This window comes from Centruroides sculpturatus, unplaced genomic scaffold, assembly GCF_000671375.1.
Source record: "Centruroides sculpturatus isolate CEXI.00-Female unplaced genomic scaffold, Cexi_2.0 scaffold28, whole genome shotgun sequence".
Classification (NCBI taxonomy): Eukaryota; Metazoa; Arthropoda; class Arachnida; order Scorpiones; family Buthidae; genus Centruroides; species Centruroides sculpturatus.
Genome location: NW_019384448.1, coordinates 1,525,700 through 1,535,528, shown reverse-complemented (window position 1 = coordinate 1,535,528; position 9,829 = coordinate 1,525,700). Strand labels below are relative to the sequence as shown.

General features: G+C 31.6%; 1 long non-coding RNA gene across 2 annotated transcripts; it reads left to right on the top strand.

The window, feature by feature from the left end:
- Positions 1 to 4,757: 4,757 nt before the first annotated feature.
- Positions 4,758 to 8,965, top strand: LOC111620469. 2 transcript variants are annotated; one of them, XR_002755919.1, is made up of 4 exons: positions 4,758 to 4,884; positions 5,044 to 5,130; positions 7,465 to 8,069; positions 8,170 to 8,965. It is a non-coding gene; the product is annotated as an uncharacterized LOC111620469 (long non-coding RNA). The 2 variants fall into 2 exon arrangements; XR_002755918.1 differs by having other exon boundaries at positions 7,465 to 8,965.
- The last annotated feature ends 864 nt before the right edge of the window (positions 8,966 to 9,829 follow it).

Below are 9,829 nucleotides of genomic sequence, written 5' to 3'. Positions count from 1 at the left end.
TTTTTTCTTCTCTTTCGAGAAATTTAAATTCCGCATCCTTAAACACGTGATTCTTAGAGACTGAGAAGTCTCTAAGTCTCTAAACGTTATAAATTGACGAATAATTTGTTTTAAAAGATAAAGTTTAACGGTATAAATATTTAAAAACGTATTTAGGACCGTTATAAATCGTTAGAAATTAATTAAAGTTCCCTTATTGTTATTCGTTTTTTAATGCGAGAAGATCAAATTTTTCGTAGCCGAAAAGTAATTATAATTAATGGATTAAATTATTATATTTAAAATTTTTACGGCTTTTGCCCTGCGATATTTTACGCCCTTCCCGGTGAAAAGACGTTAAAGACGAACGAAAGACACCGGAAGACCAGACAACGAGAAAAGAACACTTTGCAACGCCCGCGGCGATTTTCATAATCGAGTTTGCTCGGTTGGATCTCCTTAATTAAAACTAAAGATCAATCCATTTACTTCAACATACTATTTTGAAAAGGTTTTGCTATCGAACACAACTCGTTTTTAAAGCCACTTTTTTTATCACCGTAAAACGAGGAAGGATTCCGAGACCATCTTCGTCTTTTCTAAACAACCGAAATTCCCACGCTTTTCTCCGACGTCTCTCTTATCCGAAAATGTATCTAAACGTCTTTTCATAATATGGAATACTCCGTTTTATTGGATATTCCTTTGTCTTTCGATCGTTCTTTCCGGCTCCGGTTCGAAATTCCTGATAAATCTGAGAGTATTTTCGTTACGTAAGTGTGATTTCTGTGCAGTTTTTATTGAAATTTCTATAGAAATTGGAGGAGAGGAAGGCGATTTCGTTTATTTCTAAGATGCAAAAAGAATTTCGTCTCGAGTACGGTTACAATACGAAAGAACTTTCACCGTACTCGGCATCTCGACTTACTCGACACGATTCAATTCTTGGATTCAAAAGGGCTTCGAATCGCGTATAAACCGAGTTAATTCATATAACACCGTAACATTTCATAAAATATATATATTGAAAAACGTCCTTTATATGTTTTTTTATACGTTCCTCACGGGTTCGACCGGCTGAAGATCGCATCTGAACTCGAACCCGGATCCCCGAAACGGCGGGGTGTCCCATCCTTATTAAATTAGACAAGTCGAATTAATACTCAATTTCTAGTAAGGTAAGTCATATTTACAGAATTATTATTATTATTATTTAAATTAAAGAAATCGTTTAAATGAATTTCTTTTTTTTCTATTCGATAGCGCCTGCAAACGGACATCAACCGAAGACGAAATTAAAATTGATATCGTCTTCGGAGAGACTGTAAAATTGGGAGGGGAGAGGAGTAAATCGATGTTAGAAACAAATTCGAGGTGAAAGGACCCTAAATTTATTTCTCATATTCTTTGGCTATACAAAAGAAAGAAGAGGCACAAGAAAGAAATTCAATTGAACAATCGATGACAGGAAGATATGGTGAAATATCCAACAAACTCCTTTAAACACGAAAAAAATTTGCTGGCATCTTAAAGAAAATGGTGGAATATTTTCTTTTTTTTATTTCTTTTAATAGTAAACAGGGTTGGCATATTACACAGGATAAGAAAAAATCGGTTACGTATCGAGTATATATTATACAAATAAACTTCTGGCAGATGGAATTTATAAATTTTAAAATAAGGAGAGGAGAGAGACGTCGATTAAAATGTCGTTTTAATTATATTTTCCGAATTTTTTTTTTTTTTCTTTCTGCCGGTATAACGAGGACATTGTTTTACCTGGCGGATATTAATACCGCTTCAGTAAACTCGATAATGTTGTCCCGCCGGATAATTAACGCTACTTATTATGCAGACCGATCACGTCTCACTTAACGTTTCACTTCTTCAATTATTCAAGACAATCTTCATAACTCTAACTATTTTTGTACAGTACATCGTGACGATACTCCATCTCTCTCCCACTCGTTTCCGCCCAAAATTACACTTATTTTAATTATCCGATAGCAAAATGTTTCCTAAAATTATAAAAATTCGAGTAAAAAGAATTCAAGATAAATAAAATAAATTCGGTAATCGAGAATTAAAGTAGTCGACGAAATACGTAAAGTCAACGAAAGAGGAAAAAAGGAAGAAAGTCGCAAAGAAGATATAAATAAATGGAAAAGATATAAAATATGAGGAGGGTATTTACTTGTCGGAAGAGGAAAGTCGATCCGATATTAATAGATTAATCCTGAGATAGTAATTTGACCAAAGTACCCTTCTAATTTCGGTATTATCCTCCGAGGAATAGAAAGCAGCCGGCGATATGTGACACTCGACTGCTATCTTCTCTAACCACGTCCTGGGACCAAACCCATCCGATTGATATATCCCAACGCAACAACAACAACAACTTCTGCAAATGGCAAGTCCTCCAAACACCGCTCCTCCTCTCCTTCTAGCGCCAAATTTTCCTCACCTCCCTCCTGATCTTTATTTCTATTTTAAATAAAGTAATATCGATCTCCCTCCCTTCAATAAAAAAACCCCGCTAAAAAACAATATTTGCAACAAATTCTTTAATTTCTTTTACACTTTATTATACGAAAGTTCGGGTTTCGTAAGATGCGATTTTGTAACAAATTCCTCCCGAAAATCCGGAGAAAGAATAAAAGAAATCAGTGAAAATCCAACGAAACGAAAAAGAAATTTTACATTTTTTCTGTGTTTTTTTTTTCTTTTCTTTCTTATTAAAGTTGCAGAGAGTTTTTTTTTCTTTCTCAATTTTCGATATTCGAAGAAAAAGGCCAGAGCGTAAAATCAGACGTGGCAATTTCTTTATCTCGACCTTACAAACATCCTTTATTCTTATAGACAACGATCAATAATTCTGCATTATGGTACCATCGGAAACGACCAATCTGTCGTCGCCGCAGAAAGAACTAAAAGAAGAAAAAAAAAGAAGTGTAAATCAAAAGCAAACACGCGACGTCACCATCCGACGTTGGAAGAAATTAAAGAAAATCCGATAATGGACCGGTGGACATTTATATCTATCGTCGAACTTTACGTAAAGGTGACGAAAGGGAGAAGAAAGGAAAGGGAAGAAGGAGTGCGACTGGTGACGAAACACACAAAAGCTCCGTTTACTTTCGTATTAGTAGCGAGACACGCGGTTACGGTCGAGAAAAGAAAGACGTAGAGGGTGCCTCGTTTGGTCATCCCCCCTCGCTTTTCCTTTGGGGATATTTTATTGTTGACGTTCCATTAAGCGAACGAGTGGAGTCTGTGCGTTAAGACGAGGGGAAAGCTTACTCGAACCGTCCGTATTTAATATCGATCCCCCTTCGTCGGACACACTTAATATCTTAGCGGATGGAAGTGTTTCCGGAAATTCCCCGACGTTCGAATGTAATTTGAATTTGACAAGAGAAGACTTAAATAAACTCGACCGTCTCTAACGAAGGAAGACTTATCGAGTAGATTCTGGTATTTAAATATCCACGCGACGAATTTTATCTACACTTTCCTGACTTACTATTGTAAATATTCCGAGAAAATTCTATCGAATTCCCCAGAATAACTCCGGTGGCTTTTTACAAAAGTCTTAAATCAAAATTTTTCTAACCGAGTTTTTAGTTGGCTAACTTCTAACGCCTCTCGTTCTCGCCTTCCATTGGTCGCTTCGACTAATACGTAACTACGCCGGCCGGAGATTCGAGTCTGTTCTCGTCCAATGACTGACTCGTCACATCTAGCGGGAAATGTAATACGTTTTTGATTGGTGCGAAGCGTTATGCGTTATTCGATACGCGTTATACGTCATTTTTCCGAATTTCCTAACTTGTATAATGACGTAATAAAAAAAAATAATAATAAATAACGAGAGCTTCGTCATACCTACGTACGAAGAGATCGAGTGACGTTTCGTACAGTCATAAAAAAACACGAAGCTGTTTTAAAATATATCAAAAAATCTTTCTGTTCTTTCTAAATTGTTTTGTTTCGTTTTTTCTTTGTTTCTTTTTTTATTTCGTTGATGATGGATGGATTTAAAATTATAGACGAAGTGGATATTTGTACTCGGATTCTCCACTCGCCATCGTCGTTAACTTCTTTATTTTTTTTATTTTTTTCCAATTATGTAAAGTACTAAATTATCTTTTATTTCGAATAAAATATAAGTTAAATTAAATATTTTATTTTATTATATATTTTACGTTTTTTTTCCTTCCATTTTAAATGCGCACGAATTTATTGGATCGACGTCCGGATGGATATTAAATCTTTAAAAAATATATATATATATATATTTCGACCTCAGAAATAGTACTAAAAATGGCTACGAAATGCAAAACTCGAATTACTTTAATGGAAAAGAAAGAAAAAAAAAGAAAAAAATCGTTACTTTATTCAGTTTTTTCGGCGTAAATATCCAGATTTATATTAAATATTAAACGAGTAATTGATGAAAATTACACGACGAAATTAGATTAATTTTACATAATATTTAATAGGAGAAAAAATACGGTAATTACAGTAGAAACAGTAAGTAAGGAAGTGAAGTAAATAATAATCAAATAATAATTTTATAAATGGGAACGATCATAATACAAACGATAAATGTAATCAGTAATAAATGAGGAAAGCGCATCACTCGTAATTAACGGTAACTTTACAACTAACGTTTATAATTACGACGACTACATCGGCAATAATTACAAGGGAAATAATCATTATCACCGGTAGTAACTGTAATTGTAACTGGCAACAATTAGTCGATAGTAGAAGTAGTCGGTCCAGTTAATAATTGTATCGGTTGCAGTGGTTGTAAGTAAGTAACAACTACGGATGCGACAATAGTCGAGGTAATCGTCCGTGTGGTTAGTAGTAAAAATCTTAACGGTAATGGCCCTACAGGTAATTGAAAATGAATTGTAATCTTTCTACTTTTGTACTAATTCTCCAGAAAATTCTACAATTATAGTGTTTTAAAGTATACTTAAATGTAGTAATTTAAACGGTAGCCGTGTAAAGGTATTCGGTTTATTAAAAGTAACTGTGTAATTTCTGTAATAGTGTCGCCCGGATTTCGACCCGCATCCCCTTTCAAATTGCCATTCAAATGCAGTTATCCGCATTTATTTATTTATTTACAAGATAAACGTAAGTAATTTTACATTTTTAATTACAATTTCCGTAAGTATAGTGATTAATAAAGTTTGGATCACGGTACGTAGTTTATAAGCGCGTAAATATATATATATATATAAATTAATTCAATCGATATTCAAATTTATTTAAAAATAATTCTTTGAAGAAAATAAAGCGGAGCGCATTTAAAATAGATGAAAGTGGAGATAAAATTTCTGGGAATTCTTAGCTATTAAACCATTTATTTTACGACTTTAAATTCCGAGTTGGAACGTGTAACGATTTAAAAGTTGTTCGAAGATTACAAATTCCCTCTTTCGATGACTTTATCTTATTAAAGAATCTCTGCAGATTGTAGATTCGACGAAATAAATATATAACTTTTTCTTCTTTCTCTTTATCTACTCCAAAGCGAAAAACATCGAATTCTTCGCTTTCTTTTAGGCTCCCTTCTCCCCCCAAAAAACAAAGAATGGTAGAAAATCCAGTAGATCCGAATTCGAATCCGGGATTTTCTTCTCTCTAGCTTAAATTTTTATATATTTATATAACAATTTATCTTTTTCGGATAGTCGAGAAGTAAATATTGGTAGTTCGAACCGGTGTCGAGATACGTCGTCTCTTATATATATATTTTTTTCTTGTACCGGTCGACAGTTTTTTTAATGCTTTTTATACGAGAATGAGAGGATTTTGCGCATAATTTAATAAATTTACATATCTAAACTTATTTGATTTCCCTCGTCTTCGGCCAAGGATAAAGGATCTTCCTTTATATTCCCCGGGATAAAGGATATTTGTCGACGTCCCCGATAATAAATGGTCTTCCTCGATATTCCTAAGGATAAAGGATTGTCATTTATATTCTCGATAATATGGAATCTTTGTATTCCGAAAAATAAATTATCTAAGTTTACATTCCGCAGAATAAAAGATCTTCGTATTCACCAGGATGTAGGATCTTCATTATATAGAAGATTCGAGGAATCCAACGAAGAAAAGATAAGAAAATAGTACTGTACATAGAGTAAGCGACCTTCCTTATTTTTTTTTCATCCCCGACCGAATATTTATAGCTCTTGGCTATAAATTAATAGATGCTATTGTCTAGAAGAAAAGAAAACTTAAATTTATAGCTTGATAAATTAACTGTTTGAAATTTATTAATGGCAAAAGAATTAAAAAAAGCGACGACAGAGGTGCAAATATAAGAAAATAAGAGAGAAAAAAGAAGAAGAAGAAGAAAAAAAAAATGCAAATTGAGTGGGAGAAGAGTTGATGTATTAGTAAGATCATTTCAATTTTCTGCATGATTTAATCCCAAAGCATGCGAACCATTAGTGAGTGGCGATGCAGACTTTATAATAAATTAAATTAGATCAAATTACTTTAGAATAAATTTGAAGAATTCTTAAAGTAAAGATCATAAAAATAATCTTTTATAGTCCAATTTCCAGCAATAAATCTTTGATTCCTTTTTCTACGCGGTTATAAAATTATTTTTATGAATGCGGACGAGACTCGTCATTTTAACCCTTTCCTTTCCAATTATTTGTGTATATTATTTTTGTTTATTTATTTAATTTTTTTATTGGGTCTTTAATGAGATTTTTACTCTTCTATCGATTCTATAGTTTAATGATCTTTCCAAAGATAGACTTATACTTTTTGACCATCTTCACTTATCTGTTCGAGATTTATTACAGTAAATTGTTATGACTTCTTTCTATCCACAGCTGTTATACTGTTTAAATTGCTTTATATATATATATATATATATATTTTTTATACGGTACATTTAATTTACCTTTTTTTCTTTAACACGAAACTGTAGACTAGAATTTCTTAATAATTTTTTTACTAATTAAAAAAATCATTAATTAAATCGACAAAAATTACGTAAATAATATATAAAAATTAATTCAAATTCAGTAAATTTAGTGGTTTTACTACCTTTTTCTTAGGGCGAACGACTCCAAAAATATTTTATTCGATGGAATCCGGTTCCTGGCGCAATTCCCCCCTTTTTTTAGTTTTAATTTTTGGATAAATTGTATAAATGCATTAATTTAATTTATGCCGAATTAATATAAAAAAATAAGAAAAAGTAATTTAAGCAAAGAATTAAAATCGTAAAAAAAAAGAAAAATGTAATCTTTCGAGAATTCCCTTTATAAAATAAAATATATGGAAAAGCATTAAAAATAGTGGAAACGATAATAAGAAGAATAAATTCTTCTCTTTTTTTTTCTAAATTAACAATAAAATTTATTATAAGAGCAAATCACGAATAAATTTCGAAATGTAATTTAATTATAGATTATATAATTTCTTCTTTTAATATAGGAAACGAAAAGGGTTTCGTTTAATAAAAAGCTAAACTAACAATAGAACTAAAGATGCCACTTTCCCGAAGGATCCTAAGGTTCCCATGGTAAGAAATAAAAGAAAAAAATTACAGAAATCCGACTAGAAAGATTAAGATTGGTATTAATAAGATTAAAAAAAAATAACTAAGAACAGAGAGAAAGTAAGAATGTATTTTGGAGAGATGCTAAGAGAATTACATATATTAAAATGTAATCAATAATTTTACCGGATATCTAAAAGCTATAAAAGTGTATACGGTTTGCCAACTGTATAAGAGAATAAGTAAGTTAAAGGAATACATTAAAAGTCAGAATATAAACGGATAAAACGAATCTTTATTAGATTTTATGTCGACGACGAAGATTTTTACGAGCGGATTTTTACGTGGAACCTAAGAAGTTATTGGAGTGGAGTCGCAATTACCGTATTCTGTGTCTTTAAATAATATCCGCACCACAGAATTTTCCAATTCTGTCTTCCGCGGCTATAAAATTGCTGCTAAGAACAGAGTCGGTGCCATCGAGGCAATCGACTAGAAACGCAGCTTCAATCCCAAGACGAAGATTGTAGAGATTCCTCTCGTTAGGATCAGTTTCTCGAATCGCCAGAAACTCTCGCAGGAATATCGCTTCTTCCTACGAAGTTTACCGATCTTTCCTTCTTTTTTTTTTTTTTTTATAGTTTTATGCGTTGGAAATCAAGGAGAGAGAGAAGGAAGAAGATCGACAGAAAAAAGATCAATTCCCAAACGATGGTCCGCACTAACAACCCCACTTTGTTTGTTCAAAATTCCAATTTCGGTTTGTAAATAATCTTATAAATACTTCGTTTCTTCTCGAAATAAACCATTCCGGCCAACAATTTTTCGAGATGGCAAAGTCTTACGCTAGACAAAACTGATCTTGCTTACGAAAACCAAAATTTATTGCCTTTTATCCTCTGTTAAAAATTTAAATCGCATGAAAAATTATATTAAAATATCGAAATTCCTAGATTTGAAATATATTTAAATATATAATTTAATACGACCGATGCGAGAGAGATAAAAAATTTAAGATGGTTTCATTTGGTAAAGTGGAGGAAATGCCATAAGATAAAAATCTCTCCTCGGCCGTAGACAAACGACCAGAGTCTCGACACCATCTTTGCCACTGCAGATTTCTTCGAGGACGAAAAGAAAAAAGAAAAATAAAAAGAAAAATAAAGACTTTTCTCGGTTTACTCTACAACAAAGTTCATCTCGGTTTCTTTTTTTCTTATTGATGAGATTGCTTCAAGTATTAATGCGAGTGGTTTGCCGACTATTTATTAAATAAAGTGACAAAAAAAAATAAAAGATATTGCGGATTACTGTCATTCTATCCTCAAAAAACTAAAGAATGTCTACAAAAATTATATAAGTAAAGAAGAAACTGAAGATATTGCCGAAAATTTCGGTACGAATTTCAAATTTAAGAAGCAGTCGACGAGACGAGAAAATAATAAATGTAATTATTGAAAATTTTGAAGAAAAATTAATTATTATTATTTTTTTAAATAAAAAAAAATCGAAAGAGTTTGTAAATAGATTTTTATTATTTCGAAATTGCGACATCTTCATCACGCGCCGAGAGTAATTTGCATATTTTGAAAGTACACACATTCCAAAATTAGTGCTTTTATTTAATTTGTTTCCAATTAAGTTAATTGGTTTTCGTTAAGGACTTTTCTCTGTTTGTTTAAAACGAAACACGGGTTTTAGATAATAAATAACTTTTTAAATACAATATTTGACGTTCGAATTTTGCTTTTATCTCGTTAATCAAATTTAAAAAAAATTAAAAAAAAAAAATTCGACTGTTGCTAACGAATTAGGCAAAAATTTGGGAATGATCGACACAAAAAAATTATTTTTCTTCATCAATAATTAAAAACTAAGGGGTTAAAAAAAAAGAAGAAGAAGAGAACGTGATTATAATTAAAAGAGAAGGGAAGAAAATGCAAATTTTATATTCCAACATTTTGTTTAACTTTAAAATAAATTAAAATGCATATTACTAGAAGAAAAATCGATGGCATTATTTTTATTACAAACGGAGAAGACGAAAATATGAATAAATATAATTTTTATAAGACAAAAAAAGGAAAAAAAGCAAGTTTTTAATGTAAATAGTTACGTGTTTCGATAATTAGTTAAACTTGCTTTTTTTTTTCGGAGATTTTTTTTAAAGGATTTCGATGTGGAGATGGCGCAGAATTTTTCTTTTTAGGAAAATGGAGTTTAAAAATCGCAATGGAAAGGTTAGAAGAATAAGAAGAAGTTTAAACGAATCTTGTAGAGAAAATAGGTGTGAAAAGAAGG